This window comes from Lissotriton helveticus, chromosome 10, assembly GCF_964261635.1.
Source record: "Lissotriton helveticus chromosome 10, aLisHel1.1, whole genome shotgun sequence".
NCBI classification, from domain to species: Eukaryota; Metazoa; Chordata; class Amphibia; order Caudata; family Salamandridae; genus Lissotriton; species Lissotriton helveticus.
Window position 1 is genome coordinate 65,664,973 of NC_136071.1, and position 19,985 is coordinate 65,684,957.

Below are 19,985 nucleotides of genomic sequence, written 5' to 3' on the forward strand. Positions count from 1 at the left end.
CTGTGTGGCGTTGGACTCCCCCTTTACGGTTGATGAGATAGCTACTGCCATCCGTTCCCTCCGTTCCGGGAAAGCATTGGGCCCGAACGGGTTGCCAATCGAATTGTACAAGTTGCGTCCCGATAGGGTGGCTCCGTATCTTCGCGCCATGTTTCTGGAGTCCCGGGAACGGGGTATTCTCCCTTATGATCAGAGACTGGCCACAATAGTTGTCATCCCCAAGGAGGGTAAACCACGTGATCTTTGTTCCTCCTATAGGCCCATATCCCTGTTAAATGTTGAACCCAAGGTATTGGCGAAACTCCTGGCATCCCGTCTCTTGACGGTCATTAGTGACTTGGTCCATCCGGATCAATCTGGATTTATCCCGCATCGCAACACGGCTCTGAACCTGCGTCGTCTTCACGGCGCGGTCGCGGGGGCGGGGCTTCTGACGGAGCCGGCCATTTTGGCATCGTTGGATGCTTCCATGGCCTTCGACACGGTGGAGTGGCCTTATCTTTGGGCGGCTCTTGAGAAATTTGGTTTTGGGCCTGAGTTTATTGGTTGGGTCCAGTTACTGTACGCGGAACCTCTGGCGCAAGTAGTGGTGAATGGTAGGGTCTCGGCTCCTTTCACCCTTGGTAGGGGTACCCGTCAGGGATGCCCCCTGTCTCCGTTACTGTTTGCGCTCGCCATGGAACCATTGGCTGCTTGGCTTCGGTGGGAACCTTCCCTCAAGGGGATCCGCTGGTCTCCGGACTTTGAGGACCGCGTTTCGCTTTACGCGGACGATATCCTTTTATATCTCACCTCCCCGCGTAAATCTCTGTCTGTTCTGTTTGACGTTCTTGCTTCCTTTGGAGCCAATTTGGGCCTTGTTATTAACTGGACCAAATCCTGTGTATATGTTCTTTCGGGGGTTTTGCCCCCCTTGCCAAGCAGACTTCCTATTCAGGTGGTCCACTCGGGTTTCAAGTATTTAGGGATTTTTATTACGTTGGATCCGACGCTCCGCTTTGAGCGTAATCTCCTCCCACCGTTGCTTAGATTGCGCCTGGATGTGGCCCGTTGGCGTAAGCTTCCTTTGTCTCCTCTGGGCAGGGCGGCTCTGTTTAAAATGATGTCCTTGCCGCGATTCCTTTACGCGCTCCAAAACTCCTATGACGCTATTCCTAAGACCTATTTCCAAGAGATTGAGAGTCTTCAACGGCAATTGATATGGGATGGGCGTCCGCGTATAGCGCTTGCAAAGCTCACCATCCCTTGGTATGACGGGGGCATGGCGCTCCCCGATATCAAGCGATATTACTGGGCTTCCCAGTTGTCTGCCATTAATCACGTGATGTTTTCCCTGGGTCGTAATCCTGCATTCGAGATGGACAGACTCCAGCTTCCGGGTGGGGACTTTACTAGAGCGCTTTATTCCCGATCGGCCGGGCGCCATCTTGTGGGCCCATCCAGGATTGCAGTAATGGTGTGGCGGGCTGCGAGTGTGAGTTTGGGGTGGGAGGATCGATTGACGTTGGCGACGCCGCTTTATGCATCCGAACGTTTGGGCGGGCTCTGGTCTACCAAGGGTTTCGACCGCTGGGATGTGATTGGGATCTGTAAGGTGGGTGACGTGTACTCGAACGGTTGTGTGAAGTCGTTCCTGGCCCTCCAGGCGGAATATGGTTTGAGTGGTAGGGAATTTTTTCGCTACCTGCAGGTCCGGCATGCCCTCGCCTCAGTCTTGGTCCCTGATGAGGCCCTGCCTGAATCTTCCCCCCTCGAGGACCGTGTCCTTGATGGGCATCTTCCCGATAGCACTATTTCTCTTATTTACAAGAAATTGATTAATAATCGGGCGGACTTACTGGTCCGACTTCGGGAGGCTTGGGTTTGCGATGGGTTGGAACTGGACGACGAAGATTGGCAATCGGCGCTCTCTTCTCCCAAGGAGGTGGCCATTCTTGCCCGTCTCCGCTTGGTTCAGCTTAAGATTCTTCATCGGGTCTATGTCACTGGTCCGCGTCTGGTTACGATGGGCTTTTCTTCGGATGGGCTATGCAAGCGTTGATGTGGCTTGAGTGCGACCTTTTTGCATATCCTTTGGGAGTGCCCGGTTGTAGCTGCTTATTGGACTGCTGTGCTTGAGGTGATGACTGCTGTTACGGGTGTTGCCCTGCGGCCGGAGCCTCGCAGATGTCTGTTGAATGTGTGGGAGCCCACTGACTACTCGGTGGCCCAGACCAGATGGGCTACCCTTGGTTACATGATTGCGAAGCGGGATGTCGCGCAACTCTGGGGCGCTTCCAGGCCCCCTGAGGTCTCAAAGTGGGAAGACAATATGGACTGGTCCATGTTTCGTGAGAAGACGGTTTATGTGGCCAGAGGCAGGCCCAGGGCGTGGACGAAGGTTTGGGGCCAGTGGAATGATTATCGTGGGGATATTTGCACCCCTCCCCTTGACAACACAGCTGAGATTGTCCTTTCTCCCTAGACTAGAGTTCCCGGAACCCTTCCGTAAGGTTTTTTATACTTCCGGTTCTCCCCGCTGCTCCCCTCCCCCCCCCTCCCCGACTTGATTGGAGCCTCTGGGCTCTGGGTGTGTTCTCCTGATCGTGGAACCGTCCCCTCCGCTCTTTGGGCTGACCTTAAGTATCATTCATTCGCCTTTTAGTGTTTGTGTTTCTTTTTGTAAAAAATAAAAATACAAATTGTTCTGTGATGTCTATAGAGTAATGCTTTGTATTTGAGCTGTACCCATCCACGGGTGTACATTTTCTTACATGCACTGTGCCTTGTTATTAGCGGCCAGCCCGTGAGGTTGTAGGCCCATTCTTGTACTTTTCTATGCTTACTCCAATAAAGGTTTTGAAAAAAAAAAAAAAAAAAAAGAAAAGGTGTAAATCATTTAGAAGTACAAAAACTGCTCCCGAAAAAAAGTATCATCTGAGTTTGAGGCATCTGTTCTGCATCCAGTTGTGATGCATGTCATGCAGCTGTGGTAGTTAGCTTTTGGTATTAGCAGGGTCTTAGGATAGGGAGATGATGAGCCTAGTATTCAGCTGTGGCCGGTAGTGGGAGTACCTGCAGGGGAGTGACGTGGGGATGGGGAGGGGCAGGGTGGGGGGTAGTAATGAATGGATTCTGGAGCTTTACAGGTAAGTAAATATATAATAAATAAAATTAATTTTGTTGCCTGCACTGCATCGCATTGGGTGATGCAGTGCACACAACAAAATTTGTTTTATTTATTTATATGTTTACTTACCTGTAAAGCTCCATAATCCATACATTACTACCCCCCACCCTGCCCCTCCCCACGTCACCGCCCGGCAGGTACTCCCATTACCGGCCACGGCTGCTAGTATTGTCTGCATAGGAAATGATGTTCATGCTAGTGGATCTAGCCAGGGTGGTCAAGGGAGTCATGTAAGTGTTGAACAGGGTTGGGCTCAGCGAGGATCCTTGTGGGGCACCGCAGATGATGTGGGATGGGGAGAACGAGGAAATACCTAGAGAGGAAAGAGTGAAAAAAAGAATAGACTGTGTAAATGGAAGGAAAGTGGTTAGAGGAGCCGGACATGGAGAATTGGATTACGTCGAGAAAAAAAAATACATGGAAGGAAAAAGGTTTAAAGGAGCATGAAAGAGAAAGATACACTTGCGAGGAGATACAGGGTTAAATGGAAGGAAAAGGGTTAAAGAGCTTGGAAAGGAAGAATGAAGTTATGAGGAGAAAAGGGGTTAAATTGAAGGAAAAAGGAGCCTGGAAATGAACGTTGTAGTTACAAGGAGAAACATTGTTTAAATGGAAGGAAAAAGGTTATAGGAGTTGGAAAGGAAGGATCGAATTACGAGGAGAAACAGGGTAAATGGAAGGAAATAGGAGCCTGGAAAGAAAGGACGTGGTTACGAAAAAAATGGTTAAATGGAAAGAAAAGGTTAAGGGGCCTAAAAGGAGGAATGTAGTTAGAGGGGAGAGCGGGTTGAATGGAAGAAAAAGTTTAATGCAGCATTAATGGAAAAATCAGGTTAGGAGTGTGGAATGGTTTAGGAGCCAGAGAGTTGGGGGCTCAGAAGTTCAGAGGCCCTGCTGGCATAGCAAGCAGTGGGAAGAGCTGGCCTGGGGAACTGCTCAGTGGGGTCACTCTGTGGCCTCCGCTTCCTGGAAGGTGGGTGGTGCACTGTGCGAGTCCGTGGGAGGCGGCAAGCGGGAAGTAGAGGGAGCACAGGGAAACAGCCTGGAGGAAAGCGGAAAAAGACATTAGACAGAAGCAAAGTGCTTAGATGAGCCTAAAAACTATAGAAGGCCTCAATATTGATCATCGGATGCTTCTGGGTGCCAATCCCAGTGAAGCCCTATATGTTTGGACTTAGAAACTTGTCTGGAAGTCAGATCTCCTTCAGCACGGCAAGCTAAAATCAAACAGCGATTCAATCTCAATGGCTGTGACTTCGATGGTGACACTCATCACTGTTCGTTCTCCATGCAGTAGGTTGACAAAAAGATTTGAAGTCCCTCTTCTGAAGTTTGCTGACTTAGGAGGACGCTCTAACACTAGATCACTTGAGGGTGTCTGTGTGCCCTACTTCAAACAATCCCAGAGTGCCCATCTCTCCATACTTTTAACATGGCAGAATCTTTCTTTCCCTGTCTAGAGCTCCTATGCCCACCCTAGAAATGAAGCCAGGGAAGTGCGCAACTCCTTCTCTTTGGTCACTCAAAACTGGTTCTGGGTGCAGATCTGCTCTCACTGGAATTAGAGCCTGGCTGCTGGCTAGGAAGACAAACGGGGGAAATGGGAGGGAGGCCCAGGCATGTGCTACATCTACCAGTGACAGTACAGGCATCCTTTCAAGATATGCATGGGGCTGGACACAGCTCCCAGGCCATTCTGTCAAGGGAAGGTTAACCAGTCCACACCCAAGGTCTCAGCTCTAGGAGACAATTCATGCTTCATGAAGGAGCTATTCAGCTCTGAGGTAGAAGATGGATGCTCAGGCAAATGGGCTTAAGGTGGTTACATGTGAATGTATCTATTTAGTACGACATTACAAATGAATTGTATTTGTAAGAAATATTATAAATGATGTTATAACAATGTCAAGACTTAACTTGCTATCTTATTCCTAGATGGAGATAACATTATTTACCTTTAATTGTGTTAGCCAATGCTTCAGTGAAAATAGCTTTTAGGGTGTTGTCTCTGTAAGGGTATGCTTAACATTAAGCTTTAATATGTTCTACTTTTAAATATAATGCACCCTGCCTTAGGGCCTAGTTAGGGATGATTAATTAATCTTTAAAAGGAGGATTTAGGCCTGTCAGAAGTTTTTTTTTTGACAGACTGGTTACTTGTGACAGGCCTGCGGTCATGTTTTGCATTGTTACTTGTGTGATGGCACAGTATGTGCTGCAGTCCACTAGTGTCTACTAGTAACATTTAAAACGTACAGGCCCTAGATACACTTTCTACCATATACTAGGGACTAATTGGTATGGTAAATATGCAAATCAAGAGTTTAGACAATTACAACACGTTTACGGTCTGGGGATTAGAAAGCAGAGTCCCACTGCACAGAATAAAAAAAATAACTGCACTAGTTAAAAAAAATGGTTGTGATCTATACAAAAAGTGGCATTTTCTTACAATATCCACATGGTTTCAGATTTATCCATTCTGCTGTGGACCATCGCAATACGCTTTTCGTGGGTGAAAGAGTTCCATATTTTCCCCACCACAATTAATGTCGGGGCAATTGGCTTTTGTTACACCTGGTTCAAGGCCAAATGAGCAGCCACCATGTGATGAGCCTGCCCAGAGGTATGATTAAAGGGAATTTGTTAATGTCCCCTGAATCACCCAGTAGTATTGGTAGCGGTTGCAATGGGGTGCTACTGGTAATATTGCTTTGATATGTGAGAGGGTTTCTGTGTAATACGCTTGGATGAATCTACATGACCACCAAATGTGCAAGAAAGTGTACTGTTCACCACAATTTTACCAACAATTATCCATACTGCTAAACTTTACCTGAAGCAGGTACCAACGGATGAGCAGATCATATGCAGTATGTGACGTACAAACAAAAGTTTTGACGGCCCTCTGCCAGAATATTTTACAACTATCATCCCCTATTTCGTGTCCTAGATCGATTTCCCATTGAGTCCTGTAACTATGTTTAGCTTTGAGGACTAGGGGGCATATTAGCAAGGGCCAGATTGCCGCTTTAGCGGCACTTTTTGCCAATAAAGCGGCGATTTGTTTATCGCCCAATTACCAAGCTGTCATTAGCGACAGCTTCCAGGTGATAGTGACCGGTTTGGGGCCCGCTTTGCATGTCAGCGATATTTATCGCTAATGACATGCAGAGTGGGCGTACCCAAACTGGTAGCGACTGAAAGCAGTCGCTAACACAGCTATCGCCTATTATCAATACCCGCGACACAATTAAAAAACACGTGCTAACCGCGATTAGCGAAAGGAATTTAAACCTGGTAAAAACCTGACTTAGCTTTAATAGTCAATGGGAGGTGGATTCTACGGCTAAGTCCCCACCTGCCTATTAGCAAGATTTTCCTTAGCGATAGGATTTTTATCGCTGGAAATCTCACGTTGAGGATGGGATTCAATGCTATTGCTGGATTTTTTATCGCAGTGGAGATAAATGTTGGTAATACTGCGTTATCTCAGCGATAAAATCCAGCAATAGGAGGCGATAAAAAAATCGTCCTAAGCGTGGTTTGCTATAATTATTGCAAGTTGTTGCTAATATGCCCCTAGATCTGTAATTTCCCACTGTAACCATGTTATTTCCTTTTGATGTAGTTTAAATAAATACAAATCTGTTCTAGTGTTGTTTTCTCACGTTGCCCCTTCTCTCACCTCCCAAGAACCGGTCCAACACAGGAGTTATGTTATTCGAAAGTCATCTGACCAATCCAAATACCGTTCTTCCTGGATTTCGGCTTAAGGTTTACATTCATTATCCAGGCACAAGTGACATAAGGTGGGGGGTTACCTTCATTCCAGCTTCAGAAGCAAGAATCATTAATCATTACTACTTTATTCAAATTAGTTTATTTTCAAATATCTTTTACTTAATATCTTAAACTATTAAAATTTATTCTAGTTATTGTGTATGTGTTTTCATTATTATTACGAATATTTATAGCTTCTATTTATCAAATATTATTAGTATTTGTAGTTTATTATGTGCATTTAATTAATTGTATTTTTATTAATTGTTTACTACTTTTTAGGAGTTGATTTTAAAGTCTATATTTTTGCTTTATGTTTGTAAGTTATGTAATGTTCTGTATATTTTTTAATGTAACATTATTTTCAAATGTAATATATACTTTAAAGTTTAATATAATTTTTAGTAATTAAAATTCAATATACTCACTTATTTTATTACGATATTGTGGTCTCCTATTTTTTTGGGGTCACTATATTTGGCTTTTCCTACAAAGTATTTAAAATCAATATTTCTGTCCTTTGTGTTTTTGTCACTGATATTGTTGTCACCAATAGTTTTGTTACTGATATTTCGTCATACAACCCATTTAATTTTACATTCAAATAGAAACAACCTTTTTACTTGAATATCGATGTCTTATGCCCATTAATGTTTCTATAATATTTAACAGCCCAACAAAATGTATGTGCCAAAAAATCACATATTACATTAGAGACCAGATTTTTGTATCAAAGGCCATACTAATTCCAGTTTATACCCAAAACACACATCTGAGGGAAACTGAAAAATTTAAAGGCATGCCAGGCTATATTATGGTGCAAATAAGTATCCCATTAGTGTGCCCTGCGAGCAAACCTGTCAATGGTGACCCTTAACAGTAAAATTGACATGGGTTCTCTTTTGTTCAGGGTGGACGTTAGTGTGCAGCACTACTGTTCATCATGCCTGGGCTGTTGCTCCAGATGGTTCAGATTCCTTGGTATCCTCACACTTTCTGGTCTTATTAACATGGTACTCTCCACCACTTGGCGACGCACACCTTCTGCCAAACTGATGGTCCGCCCGCTATATATAGAGTCTGGCAGACAATCACGTTTCTTCCTGCGGTGCCAAAGCTGGCTCTACAGGTGGAAGCCTTGCACTGATGACCGGATTGGTTTGGGGCCATCCACAGTAGCGGCTGGTGTGGGGGTGGAGTGGCGGAACAGACGACGGGGAGTGGGGGTAATACAGACAACAACAATATAAATTAAAATTAAAATGCAAAGAACTTACCTGCCGCCTGACTATCCTTTCTGTGTTGTGGCTCTGGATGCGGTCTCCTTCCTCCCAGCATTGTCCTTGACTCGGGCAGCAAGAGAAGGACTTCTGCCCTAGAACACAAAGCCAGCCAATCCTGGAGTGGTGCTGCAGCTCCAGGATTTGCTGGAGCAGGCTAACCCAATGCTCATTTTGAGGCTGGGGGCCTGCAGATGCAATCCATAGGCTGTTTCTGAGCTTTGAAGTATGACCTTAAAACCCTGGTCCAAGTGCTGGTCCTCTCCAGACTGGACTGCTGCAATTCTCTTCTCACTGGCCTCCCCAAATCCCAACTGTCCCCCATTAAGTCTGTTCTCCATTCAGCAGCTCGTTTCATTTATGGGGCCAAAAGAAGCGACTATATCACACCCATGCTATCCACCCTCCGCTGGCTTCCCATCGAGGCAATATCTATCTACAAGACTGCCTGCATCACCCACAAAGCCTTGCATTCCTCCTCTCCTCGCTACCTAGCGAATAAACTGAAACTCTCTGGAGGCTCTAGTCCATCACGAAATGCGGAAAATCTACTGTTTGAACCTCCCACTTTCAAAAAGGAAAGATCGATGGCCCAATCCTTTTCAGGCAACGCAGTGAGAATCTGGAACTGACTTCCGCCTCAGCTCCGGACCACTTCCTCCTCCCAGGCCTTCAAAACTGACCTCAAAGTTCTCTTCCTTTAAAGACACTTCCAATTTTAATTCATACCCTCTCTATTATCTGAAGGAAGACCTTTTATTATAGAAAATTTCTATTCTCCATGACTATGGAAGTGCCTTCCCAGTGTGTTCTTGTGGTTTGAGAGTCAGCCATTTATTGCAGTATTACCCTTTTACCTGTGTTTGGTACTCTTTTGAACATGCACACGTCACTTATCTCTTGTAACACACTGTATGCTACCTCTTACATTTTGTTTGCTTTCGACTTGCACAAGTGCCACCATTGCCTACGCAACGTTTGTTCTTGAGTTTGTGTCCTCCATTTATTGCAGTATTATACCTCTAGATGTATTTTGTACGCTTTTGTAACCTGCACACATGTCACTTTTTCCTCCTGTAATGCACCGTTTGTTACCTCTTGTATTTTGTTTGCTCACGATTGTCACTTTTGCCTCACGTAATGTAACGTTTGCTTTTGTAATTAGTTCACTTGTAATGTTCTTATGTATCAGTTCTGTTCCGATTGTGAAGCACTCTGACACCTTCGGGTAAAGTCCGCGCTATATAAAAACGCATAAATAAATAAAATAAATAAATGTGACATTTGTCGGCTGTAGACAGGCAGCCAATCTCACCTGTGCACTGGAAGGGGGCTGCATCACTAGTGCAATCGCACTGATCAGCCTCGCCCCTCCCATCGTGCTGAGCCTTAGACACATTTATAAAATGGTATTCAATACCATTTTATTAATGTGTGTGCCTGCTGCATTGTTGCAGGTGGGGCGATGCTTCTCCGCCATAATGGAGGAACGGCTCCTGTCCATGTAAATACATCTCTCCAGCTGCACTATTCAGAGCAGATGGTCTAATGTCCTTTTATAAACTCTTTTGGGTAAACTGGAAAAGACTGTGTGTTCTGGTGAGAAAAAAGTAAAATGACGTCAAGATTGCTAGGAAATTCAACCTAAATATTAGAATTGCTTTGCTCGTCCTGCAAGCGGGCCATGTTTTGTGAAAATGTAAACAAACTGTGGCCACTTGACATCCATCATACATCTACACCCATACGTTCTTAAAGGAAAGAACTGGGGTTTTTGGCAGATTGGCCCAAGTCCGTGGATTGTCACTCAGAACTCTAAGGTGGAAATCATCCATGCTAGTGACTTTTATTCCACCAAAATATTTAGATGTAGGAAGAAGTCAAATTGAACAAAAAAACTAATACCAAGAGAAAACTTATTGGCTCTTTCAACAGTTCATGTTTTATTGGAACCACGCACAAAAAAAATCATTTTTCTGAGAAAGATAGAATTTTATACTAGGTAATTTGATTACCACTTTATTGTCTGAAAGGGTTTTCTTAGGTTCATAGATCACCAAAGCCCTTTTAAATGCACCCAATTAATAAGCTAGTGCCCTTGTTGGACAATCTCCTTCTCATCAGTGAACACCACCTGACTTGGTATGGGAGATGCAGGGCACACAGGATCTGCTGCAGACTAATGCTGGGGTCAAGATTTGTACACAGTGTCACGTGCTGCGAGAGAATGATGCCCACATGTCACACGTGCCCTCCAGATCCCTCACTCCCCCATGGGCACGCAAGCTCCCTGATGGATTGCACAGTGTGGCGTGACATGACTGTCAGCTGAGGGGCTGGACGTGGATGACTTATAAATGCAACCACAGTGAATACAATATGTGAGCTGTGCATTGTACACTTTGAAAGCGACCGCAAAAGGGTGTGATTGAATGATTCACCCATTATTGGTTCCTGATGGTTACTTCTAGTCCTAGACATCGAATCACCAAAATGCTAGGGGTAGAGGAAGTGACATCACACACCTTTTGAGCTTCACTTTCACTCACAAATAGCTGACACATAAACACACAGTCACTGTCTCTCTCTCATGTAAACACACTCTCACCGGCAAGCATGCATACAACATACATTTTTTTTTTAATATGTTTATTTATTTTCATCAAAAGAAAAACATCGGGGGGCGAGGCCAAGAGGGCCGCGTAGTCGGACGCGAGTCTCGTGAGCTCCCCGGTCCGTGGCCCCTGTACTTGCCGTTCCGCACAGTGTCCCCCCCAAACAAGGGCCACTTTTAGCGGGAGCCTTGGGTACCCAGCGGCGGCACCCGGAGCGCACCCGACAGCGAGAACGGGGCGCAGCTCGCTGGCCACGATCTCAAGGCGGCCGCCGGGGGCTTGCGTAGGAAGGAGCCCACATCGAGATCGGGTCGCCCGGCCTGGACTGGTGCCGAGGAGGTGCCCGGGGGAGCCAGAAATTGAGGCGGCTCTCTGGAAAGGCAGGAGTGAGGCCGCGGCGGACTGAGGACGGCGAGTCTGCCCCTCCCTCCGACTGGGGTGCCCTGGAGGAGCCGAACCTCCTGGCGGCCCGTCGAGTGCATCGCGGGCCCGGGCCCCGGCTGACGAGGTGAGGAGGAGAAGGAGTGGGGGAGGGGAGAAGAAGGCCGCTCCAGGCGCGGACCCCCGGGGGCACGGTTGGTCTTAACCCACGACGCTGGAGGGGAGTGCGACGCTCCGACCACAGCACTGCGGCTGAGCCCATTCGGCCCCGGACTTGGTACAAGCACAGCACTGGGCCGACCCCACCCGGCACACAAACTCTGGGCACGAGAGGCTTGGGAAGCGAGGCGCCCCTAGGTAGAGATCCACGAGGGAAGGCCTGCTCCGGCGGTGGAAGCAAGGGGTAGAGTGCTGCATGCAAGGGGCCTGGTGTCGCTGTTCCCCGCTCCCGGGACCCTGGTCTTCTGGGGGGGGGCGCTGGGCCCTGGACTGCCTGATCTGCGTGGGCCAGGGGCGACAGGTCGGGCCCCCACCGCGAGCCCAGGAAATTTACGGTCCAGACATGACTGAAGGCTTGCTCGCTGCCGCACACACAGGTTCCAAGGCACAGAACCCGCATTGGGCGCGCACCGGGCCCGCATCAACATGGCGGGCCAACGCAGGACTGGAAACCGCACACTCCCCGAGGGAGTGTGACGAAGGGCCAAACGAAGTCCGAAAAGGGGCCACCGTCACCAGAGACTGCGAAACAACGGCCTAGCCCCTCCGAGTCGGACGTCCCGATCACTAAATTCTTCCTGGAAGCCCTCTTCAACTCGCTCAGGGACGATTTTAAGACGCTCCAACAGGAAGTGGCGGGAGAAGTCAAAGAGATCAGACGGGAGGTGGATGGCCTAGGAGAACGGGTGGCGGCGATTGAGGAGGAGGACCAAAGCAGAAGCAAGGAGGTAGAACAACTGCAACAGGAGGTCATCCGTTTGAAAGATCAGCAACTAGACCTCCAAGCACACGCGGAGGACTTGGAAAACCGGTCCCGCTGGAACAACATCCGGGTCCGTGGGGTACCATCGAAAGAAGAGGGAACTGACATCACCTGCTATTTACAAGCTCTCTTTCGCGATATCCTGGGGGAGCCCTCGGTCTTTGACGTGCGGATTGACAGAGCACACCGTGTGGGTCTTCCCAGGCGCTCACCAGCTCCCCCGCCCGACATCTTAGCCTTTTTGCCAGATTTTCCTCTCAAGTAACGAATCCTCAAGGAAGCAAGACAGAAGCAAACCCTGCGATTTCGCAACTGCCCGATAGCCCTATATCAGGATCTATCGAACATCACCCTCCAGAAGAGGAAATCTTTCAGGGTGGCTACGCACTTCTTGCGCAAGAAAGGAATACCATATTCCTGGGGCCACCCTTTTAGGTTGATTTTCAAAGGGAAAGGGGAGCTGTGACAGTTGCGATCATTGCAAGACACTTTTGCACTTTTGGAGATTGAACAACCGGAAGTCCAACCACCTACATGGCGACCACAAGAGCATGCCTCAGGAGGATGGCACACTGTCGAGCGGAGGCGAGCACCTAAATGTCAATCGAAACCTGAGGCCCACATCATTTCGCAGGAAAGGGCCAATGCCATCCAAGAGGTGGCCAAAGAAACGGTGGCCTTTGAATGAGCACCATAGGGGGGGGCCACTCAAATCATTCACATTGCATGTGCGGGGGGGCGGGCGGGGGGCCACGACGGCCGTCACTTGGATCCGTTCCACACGGTAGATACACCAGGGCCCTGCGATGGTATGGCAGGTCTGGGACATTGACAATTCACTGTTGGGGTGTTGGGGATGGGGGGGTTGTTGTTTGAGGGCTTTCAGGGGGGGTTGGGGGACGGGATGGGACGGGGAGGGAGGTCTCCGGGTGAATGCAGTGGAACACCAAGTTGGGGTTCAGGGTGTAGAGGGGGGCTCGGGGGGGGGCTCTGGTGGGTTTGGTTCAAACAGGCAGCAGGTACTGAAACGTGGGGTGGGTATGGACCTCGCTACAGAGGGTTGGGACGCACTTCCACTCATGGCTGACGAGATCATCCAAGTTCTTACTCTAAATGTTAAGGGGCTTAACAACCCAATCAAGAGACGGGCAGTCCTTTCCTATTTAGAACACTCAGGGGCGGGTATATGCCTACTCCAAGAGACGCATTTGCTGGCCAAGGATTGGCACCGCATGAAGTCTAGGGTTTTCCCGACTCAATTCTACTCCTCCACCACAGAGAAGAAAGCGGGGGTGGCCCTTTTGTTCTCCAAACACTTTAAAGGGCGAGTGGGGGATAAATTGGCAGAATTCAAAGGCAGGCTCCTGGCCTACACTGTCCGGGTTGGAAACCTGTTGATCACTGTGGGGTCCATCTACGCTCCCAACACTAAACAGGATGCCTTCCTTAAAGGGGCACTGTCAGAGGTTCTGGGCACTGAGGCGAGGCACGTTATTGTTGGCGGGGACTTAAACCTGGTCATGGACAATGAGAGAGATAGGTCAGGCAGGAGGTTCGGAGACTCAGGGGCACTCTCTTCTGAAGGGAAACACTGGCTCACCACTAGGGGGTTCCTGGACACATGGCGGGAGGTACATCAAACATCTCCAGGGTACACTTTTTACTCACACGTGCATCGCACTTACGCCAGAATAGATCACTTTCTGAGCTCCACAGATATAGTCCCCCTGGTTCGAGACATGGATGTCACCCCTGCAGCTCTCTCGGACCATGACGCGGTGGTGCTTCACCTGGAGGTCCCGTATATACAGCCCAATAGGGGTAAATAGCGCCTTAGAGAGAACTTGCTTTCTCGCACGGGGGTCACACAACAGCTTTCCCAAAGCATCAAGGATTATATACGCCAAAACGATACAGGTGAGGTGGCTATACCGGCGGTTTGGGGGGGCGCTTAAACCGGTCATCAGAGGGGAACTCATAGCGATCTCGGCGGCGGATAATAGAGAACGGAAGGAGCGCCATCAAGAGTTGGCGAAACAAGTGCTGGAGCTTAAAAGAGTTCACAGACGGACGGGGGCCCCCAGAATCTGACGCAAGTTGAAGGCAGCCAGAGTGCAACTGGTGAGCCTCGACTTGGATCGGGCGGAATACGCGGCATTGCGCCTCCGGCACACTTATTATGTGGGGGGGGATAAAACCGGCTGCCTCCAGGCTAGTAAACTGAAGGCTAAGATCGTCCGCTCTAAGATCCAGGTCATCTGTGAGGAGGACGGCAGGGAGCTCCGCGAAGACCACCACATAGCAGAAGCGTTCCGGGCATTTTATGCCCAGCTCTACGTGGCTGATCCTGCCCTCGATGTGGAAGCAGGGATGACCTACCAGGCTGAAGCAAATGTAATGGCCCTTAACGAGGCGAACGCCCGGGCGTTGGATGCCCCCATTCGTCTGGACGAAGTCATTTCCGCGATAGCGCGGCTTAAACCGCTCAAAGCGCCAGGCCCAGACGGCTTTTCCGCAGGCTTTTATAGAACATTCTGCCCCTTATTGGCCCCAATACTAACGAAATTATTCAATTCCTTTCAGGGCCTGGGCTCGATCCCACAGGAGATGCTCGAGGCCGACATTATCGTCCTGCCGAAACCGGGCAAGGACGCGTCCCTCTGTGCGGCATACAGACCGATCTCACTCCTCAATCTCGACGTGAGGCTATTTACGAGCATTCTGGCCGTAAGACTAGACCCATGTCTCCCAGGTATCATCGAGCCGGACCAGGCGGGCTTCATCCCTTCACGCCAATGTGCGGATAATACCAAACGCCTGATGCATGTAATTGATAAGGCACATTTTAACGCCACGGACGCAGCCCTATTATCCGTCGACGCCGAAAAAGCATTCAACAGGGTCGACTGGACGCATCTAGACAGGACGTTGGCGAGATTTGGCATGGGAGATAGATTCCGGGCCTGGGTGGCCAGCTGCTATGCGTCACCCCGGGCGACGATCAAAGTAAACGGGATAAGTTCCAAACCATTTAACATTCGGCGCGGCACGAGGCAGGGATGCCCGCTCTCGCCGCTGCTGTTCACCTTCTATATTGAGCTATTCGCCCAACACGTACTGGACAACCGAGGCATCACGGGCGTCACACGTTTGGGGGCGAAGAGCAAACGATCAGCCTTTACGCGGATGACATTCTTGTCGCCGTAGACAACCCCAGGGCTTCGATACCGGAATTTTTGGAGGAAATGGAGCGGTTTGGCAGAGTGAACGTCAGGAAGTCGGTGGTTCTACCTTTAGGGTGCAATGCCCGTCAGGCCCGCAGCGGTTCGCTCACCAAGGGAGGGTTGGCCACACAAATGGCGCTGCCGTACCTGGGGATTGACTTGACGCCCATGACGTCCCAGACGGTAGAGCTCTACTACTCTAAACTCCTAACACGCATTCAAGGGGACATTCAGAGATGGAGACAGATGCCACTCTCCTGGCTCGGACGGGTGGCCGCAGTAAAAATGTCCATACTACCTAAGGTGCTCCCGGTCACCCCCCCCCCCTCCATCGGCATGCTTAAAAAGCTGCAGGACACCATACAGCACTACATCTGGGCTGGTAAATGACCTCGGTTGAGGCGCGAGCTCGCCACGCGTGTACCGGCAGAGGGAGGGCTAGGCATGCCCGATATGAGGCGTTACTTTCAGGCAGCACAACTGCGCTACCTCTTGGAATGGTCCCGGCCCACCTCCTAGAAACGTTGGTTATTCCAAGATAGAGCTATGGCAGGTATGCCACTTGAGAGGGTCCCCTTTCTGGCGCGTCCAGATAGACCGGCCTACATCAAAAAGTCACCCATCACCAGAACACTCCTCCAGGTGTGGGACTCAGTGGCGGTCTCATGGGGCCTCAGGTCCTTTCCATCGCCGATGACACACCTGCTGGATAACCCGGTGTTCCCGCTGGGGACGGCTCCAGGCTCCTTTCCACAATGGCGGCAGACGGAGTGTGACTCGGCTGGGCACCTATTTGATCTGCAGGGATTCATGGCTTTAGACGTAATAAAAGAAAAGTACAGTATCGACAAGCCACACACCTACCAATATTTTCAACTAAGACACTGGCTCACACATAAAGACACCATTCCTCATGTGGGCCGCCTACTTACGCCGTACAAAAAATGGCTCCTCTCCAAGTCCTCAGACAAATGGGCGATCACTGAACTATACAAGCTCCCGACCCCCCCCCCCCCGCCCGTGTCTAAATCTGCGGGGCAGAAACGGTGGGAACGTGAACTGGGGCGCACGCTCTCTGATAAGGAATGGCAGGACATCTACTATAGGGCACACCACACGGCCCGAAACATGGCCAGCCGCGAATCAGCGGTCAAGGTTGCTTATTACTGGCACCTGACACCAGAGAGACTCCACCAGGGTAACCCTAGAAGAGATTCCACATGTTGGAGGGGATGCGGGCACACGAGGACCATGCTCCATCTGCTATGGGAATGCACGGAGGTACAGGAATACTGGGAGGCAGTGCTCCGAGACATAGACCAGTACTTCGAGACGGAGATCCCCCGCTTCCCTGTCTATACGATCCTGGGCCTCCCTAACAAACTCACATTCCTGCTTAAATCCATGAGGGGGAAGCAGATGGGACTGGTGATGGAGGCAGCGACTCAACACATCCTCTCACTATGGGGCACCAATAGGAAACCCACACACACGGGGTGGCTTCATCGGCTATGGTACATAATGGGGATGGAAAGGATTCAAGCCTCCCTCACGCAAATGTCAGACACCTTTAGAGAAACATGGTTGCCACTGCTCACTTTGCTAACCCAAGAATTCAATGAGCTCACTTGCCCAAAATATCTAAAAGTCCTTAGACTAGCAGATGAGTTCCACAAGACTCCAGGGGATGAGCGAGAAACTGTGTGACTCAGATCCAATGGACTACTCCGCGGCTGATCAGCGGACACCACCAGAGAGGGAGGGGGGTTTGTGGGGGACTCTCAGGGGTTGGGGGTGGTTGGGGTTAGGTTGGGCTCTGGGGGGGGTTGGACATGAGAGTTTTTTTTTGCACCATCTTGACGGGTATCACCCGCACCAGCATTCATGGACACACGGCACCCGTTCCCGGGAACCAGGACTATATTGCGGGAGCCAAGAAGGGGATAGAATTGTGCTTCCTATGCTGTGTTTGTCTATTTGTTACCATGTTTTGTCTTCACAAAATAAAAACAAATTTGATAAAAAAAAAAAGAAAACCATCAGTAGACATGGCTGCTGTTACACTATGAGCCATACAAACAAACCCCCACCTCTCCATTTAAAAGCATGTTTTACTCACCACAGCTGCCTGAGGAGAAGGTCGTATTCCAACTAATTTTACTCTATTTTTATTATACTAATAGTGAATCATGCAATATAATTCACAATTGTGTTCCCCCACTGACAGCCTGTTCATGGAGGGCTCACTGCCATAAAATGGTTCTCGGTGGAAGACCTCGTAATATGCTTGGTAAGACTGCGACAGTCCCGCTTAGCATATTGCATTACCCTACAGCTGCACCACCACCAGGGAATGGCGGCTCCCTGGCGCAGCTGGTGGTCCACCACTGGAATGACTCATTGAGTCATAATCCGGCAGAAGGAATACAGCCACGTGAGACTGCTGGTCCATGGACCACCATACACGTAATCAGGCATCAAGACTTCTGCCACCAGCAATTGCCTCTTCTGAAGATCAGGAAATGTCTGAGCCTTCACGTGGCAACACCAAACCCACTGGAGGTGAGAAGCACATGCAGTGTGTTTATTGCGCTGAGCTGGGAGAGGGCACCAGCTCATGGAGTGATCACATTTCACTGAAAGAAGTAGCCGCAACCTCAAGAAGTCCACAACAGGTGCGGACTGAAGAGTGCATGCAAAGATCTCAACATGGAGCAGTGGCTCGCGGGGCTGCCATGCTCAGATGAATGAGTGCACTGGATACAGACCTCCCCCATTGGCTAACGGTTGATGAATATTAAAAATATCCTACCCTGAAGTAGGACTATAGGAGCGTAAAGCGGCTGAAATGTAAGTCAGTCAGATGATGCAGAAACCAAATGAGGCATGAAGATGTGCACGTGTTTTCTATTTTCCAAGTGCTGGAGGTAATCTACATAGGTTAAGATGTTAAAAAGTGATTTTATCAGCACACTGTTGCTGGTCGACAATCCATAAGTGAAAAGCTTGGAACATCCCCCAAGGAACATCAAAGATAAATGGAACATATTTAACAAATATTCCAATGTTGACACAGAAGCCCCACAGAGAAGAGAGAAAACCCCAGAGAGAAGGCCATAACCCCAGAGAAAATTTCACTACTGCCATCACTTGAAATCTGAGACTTGTCCCAAATGTTGGAAATATTAAAGCAGTAAAAATTGATTTGAAAATAAATGTCATGGGATATTGTTGCCTGTGACTCATGCTTATTTTTCTTCACATCCATATGTCTGGTGTTCGCAATCAGCATTCGCCTCTTCGCTGCCATCATCGTCATTCAGTTAAGGCATATGTATGACACTTGTTGAGCAGGAAGCCACGTAACAACATGAGTATAGCAAAATGACCCAATGTGCTGTGTAAGCAACTGAACATATTTCTGAGTGCTGTTGTTGGAACTGGCCCTTCTTGCAGGGTCATCCTCAAACTTTTTGCTTCTTCCTCCCTTATTTTTCCTGACCCGTGGCTGTTGGCAATAGGACTCTGCGCACTTTACCACTGCTGATCAGTGCTAAAGTGCATATGCTCTCTATGTAAATTGGTATTCTGATTGGATATACATGTTTGGCATATTTGTATCACCATGAAGTCCCTAGTAAAGTGCACTGGGTGTGCCAGGGCTGGTGATGACAAATGCTACTAGTGGGCCTGCAGCACTGATTGTGCCACCCACATGAGTAGCCCTAAAACGGTGTCTCAGGCCTGCCACTGCAGTGCCTGCATGCAGTTTAGAACTGCCATGTCCTCCTGGTCAGTGTCCCCACTGACCAGGCCTAACCCTTCCCTTTTTGTGCACATCAGTCACCCCTATGGAAGGCCCAAGGTACCCCCCTGGGCAGGGTGCAGTGTATGTAAAAGGTAGAGCATGTACTAGTGCAGGTGACATGCTCTGGTAGTGAATGGCAGCCATTTTCGTGTTTCACTACTGTAAGGCTATCTTGCTCCATAGGTTAACATGGGGGATGCTGGCTACAGTGGTTAACAGCATTTCTTCCCATAGGAACAAGATAGGACATAAGTATCTAGTATCCCTGAACTCAGAATTTAATAACACATCTTTTGGGAAAGGTTGTTTTTAAATCCTGTATTTGAGAACAGCACTTTTAGAAAGTTGCTGTTCTCTTGTCTGACCCTTCTGTGTGCCTGGGCCTGTTTGTGTATTGACTGTCTGGTTTGAGAGTGACAGGGGCTGGGGAATTCCCCAGGAGGGAATTCCCCTGGATGAGTCAGCACTAGGCTAAATGACTGCATTTGCAACTGGAGTAGTGGGAGGAGTTAGCACCTGGGCTGAATAGGGCTGTGCCTGCCTTCCACAATAATAATAATAATAATAATCCACATTTATATAGCGCGCAATCACCCGTTAGGGTCTCTAGGCGCTGGGGGGCCGTCGGGAAGATTAAGCAAGCTATTGCCCAGAGTCGCATGGTGCTGGGCTAACCTGCCGCCGGAGCCGGGGATCGAACCGTGATCCCCAGATTCCAGCGTCAGTCGCCCTGGCCGCGGCGC